Source organism: Apis dorsata, unplaced genomic scaffold (genome assembly GCF_000469605.1).
Source record: "Apis dorsata unplaced genomic scaffold, Apis dorsata 1.3 scaffold_527, whole genome shotgun sequence".
NCBI lineage: Eukaryota > Metazoa > Arthropoda > Insecta > Hymenoptera > Apidae > Apis > Apis dorsata.
The window spans coordinates 310,959-314,741 of record NW_006263750.1 but is presented as its reverse complement, the minus strand read 5'-3'; the positions used below and the strand labels follow the sequence as shown (position 1 = coordinate 314,741).

General features: G+C 30.9%; 1 protein-coding gene across 2 annotated transcripts in view; it reads right to left on the bottom strand.

The window, feature by feature from the left end:
• The window catches only part of LOC102672413 (inositol 1,4,5-trisphosphate receptor), a 39,403-nt gene that overhangs the window by 25,136 nt on the left and 10,484 nt on the right, over positions 1–3,783 (bottom strand). For both annotated transcript variants that reach the window (XM_031512937.1, XM_031512938.1), the window contains exon 3: positions 3,741–3,783. The gene's annotated coding sequence lies outside the window, so the exon portion shown is untranslated. The remainder of the gene's footprint in view (positions 1–3,740) is intronic.

The window sequence follows — 3,783 nt, the reverse complement described above, 5'->3', positions numbered from 1 at the left end:
TTCCCTCTTTTTTTTTTTTTTTTTTGTGATTTCAATATAATTACGAAAACTTCATGTGGTAAGTGAATACAAAGGACAGAAATTCATTTAAGCGGATACTAACTAGTTTATTTATATAAAAATAATCTTATATAAAAATAATCTTTCCCACCGAATCTCTAAAAAAAGAAAAGATTAAAATTGATAAAAATTAATCGTGCAAACGCTTCGTTTAAAATACTCCCTCGAAACAGAAATCAATTAATCACAAGAATCAGATATTACTCTTTTTCCCACAAAACTCTATCCAATAATCCAAAAATTATAATTATATCTAATTATAAAAAAAAACTTACGCAATATAATTGCCTATTTCAAACGCTTCAAAGAAGGAAAAAGAAAAATCTCCATTTAGACGAGAGAAAGGAAGAAAAAAAAATAACGATCTCTTTTCTTTAAGGAAAAATCCCATTCCTGTTTATCTGCAAACTATTTTGCTCCATGCTGCGTTTCCCCGATAATGGTTTAAAGATGCACATTAACGTGACCAGGCGGAGGATACCCTTTGAAAAGTCCGCGCAGTACGGATACCAGATCAGGCTCGATCACAAAGAGATCGGCTTATTACCTGCCCGTATCGACTCGGCCCTATCTTTGTGCCGGCACGAAGAGCATCAGCGCGCGGATAATACACGCGGGCAAAGAATAGCACGTGTACCCTCACTCGAGGGGGAGAAATTTATTCGACGAGTGGCAGCTGCTCTGGCATTTATTTGTAAGCCGATTAAATAACTTGGGCGAAAGAGTTGTCGAAAAGGTGGAAGAGGGATCGAAACCACAATTCGAGAATCGAGCTGTGCTGAATTTTGATATTTGCGAATGGAAATCTGATCGAATTGGAGAGAAAATCTGTTTTTGATCGGCGTTTCATGGAAAAAGATTAATTTTGGAAAAATGATTTCTATTTTTGCGACGTTGACAAACGTTGAAAAACCGACATATTCGAAGCATTGCGAATGGAAAAATGAAACGTGTATCACGGATCGAAAAATACTTTGAAATTAATTTTGAAAAATCGCTCTAAATAATCTAAATTTCCAATCTTATTTTTCACACGAAAATTTCATTTCCCTTTAACGTGATGTATATTACATCCTATATATTACATCATCTATTAATTACATAAACGATGATATAATACGTGTAATTTAGAGGATCGTTGTCGTTCATATAAATCCATAATGTCCTTTCGATTCGGTATTACTGAAGCGAGGAATTATGCACGCAAATACCTGTCCTTTTTTTACACCGAAACCGGTCTTCGTCGAGAGAGAATTGCGTATAATCATTGCTCCGATTAGCAAAGCGACACGGAAAAAAGACTCGTTACAGGGCCTGTTCGTGAAATCGATGAACGTGACTTTCCGATGTACTTTTCTTCAAATTAATTTAAACTTCGATATATCATAGAGGAATATTAAACTGATAATTTTTCCTTCTTTATAGTTTTTCTTACGAGAATACATCTGCAATCCACGCGTGAGCATTCATTCCTCTTACTTTTATCTCAAAAACTAGCTTTTTCTTTCCACGAGTCACGTCAAATTCCAATATTCATTTTTACGAAGACAGGAATATGCAGAGTGGCGAATAAATGTTTAAACTTCTCGTGTAACGTGGTATTGTATACACTAGCACTCTAGTTGTACATAATTTGTTGCAATGAACAATTTGTTACTTCTCAATATTTATAATATAATGTATAATGTATAATGATGTATCAAAAAGATACGTCGCAAAGCTTCTCTAAATTTACATACAACTACCTGCAGACACGTGTCTACATAATAAAACTAATAACAGTTTATATTTAGGAATAATGTATACACGTATATATTGTACGTTCGTCTCTAGCAAAACTTCGCAATTTGCTCCGAATATATCAGAAATCTTATCCGTATAGATATGTATACAGACAAAGTCATAATTTTAACAACCCCTCAAGCTTTTCGATTCGATTTCATCACGCGTTATTTATCGAGGAACGAATCTAAATTCAAAAGTAATATATTCCAATGTTATAAGAGTAATAAATTAGAAGCAGAAGGCGCCGAAAGATCTCAAAGGAGAAGAGAAAGAGAGAGAGAGAGAGAGGTATACCGATGTTTGCCGATGGAATATCTAATCGTTCCGGAAACTAATCGCGTGGAACAGTGTCGAGAATATAGCGTGTGCATTAAGATTATTGAAATAACCTGTGTTCCTCTCTTTCTTTTACGCGAGAGTGAAATGTCGCAGGCGGATAAGGAAATGGATTATCGAAGGTAAAATGAAAACACCGAGATAAATGGTCGAGATGGGCAATGCGAATCCCCTGAGTATGATTCTAAAGGAGATGGAAGAAATATATAATATTCTCGACGACTTGGATCGTGAAGAAATTTAATCTTAAATTTAAGCGGATATAAAATATTTGATTGCGTAATGGCTATAGTCGATCTGACTCTTATCAAAAATATTGGCAGAATATTTCGTGTACATTTTATCTGAATATAAATATATGTATATATATGATCGAGATGAATAAAATTGTTTTTTGTTTTTTTGTTTAATATATAATTCTTAATATATATTTTTTTCTAAAAATTTAGAAAAATGTTTTTATAATGAATTTCATTATTTGAATAGTGATGAAATAATTGTACGTTGTTTATATTAATTCTAAATATTATCGGTAAAAAGTGTTAATCGAATAATAATCGCTATATATATATTATTTAAAACGATATTGACAGATTCGAGACAAAGGAATTTTCCTTTTCTTTCGTATATTCTTGTTCAAGTATTCATATACTTCAACTTTCTAAGATTTCCCTAATTCTATATCTTCTAAGAGAATCCTATATTTTGACCTATTTTCTACTTCTATTATTCTTCTATGCATGTTAAATCTATTTTTAACTGAATTCAATTGAAAAGACAAGCGTCAAAAAATTAACTTTATTTGTAAACAATTTATAAAATAATTAAAATAAAAATCGTCTAATAGTATATAATCTATAATTTAATTCAGATCGAATTAATTAAATTCTTTCTAATTTATCCTAAAATCGTGAAATCCATTAACCAACTTACTGAAGATGAAATATTGAAAAAAATATGATATTTTTCTTGGTTCTCAAACAATTGATTTCGGTGAAGTATTAATCAGACGATGATGAATTCTAATATCGTACATAATTTTTATATACTACTCTTAGAAATAAATGAAATAACATGAAGAATATTCATAAACCATCTATTTATAGATATACTTATCTTTACTAAATAGATTAAGAATTTAAAATGACTAATTTTTGACTTATCTCATTGTGAACAAATCATTACATCAAAATATAAATACAAATTAATTATTGGAATAAATTTCAAATATTTTCAAATATCCTTATTAAAATATAATTATTTATTACAATAATATAATTATTAATTTATATTGTAGTACGTTTCTATATACATGGCACTAATTTCCTCTTCATTCTTTATCTAATTCAATATGATACAATGAATTCAACGAGGCAAATAAAAAATTCTCCCTTCACGATATTGATTATTAACAAAATTTTTCCTGAAAACATTCGCCACCAATAAAAAAGAACTGTTCTGAAGAAAGGGGTGACGTATTCTTTTCCGCGCAATAACGAAGTATCGCGTCGTAACGCTATGCTAATTAGTCGTAACGATTTAATGAATATTCAACTTACCCGAGGGTGGAAAGAAATCCAGAGACACTGCCCTCAGCGTATA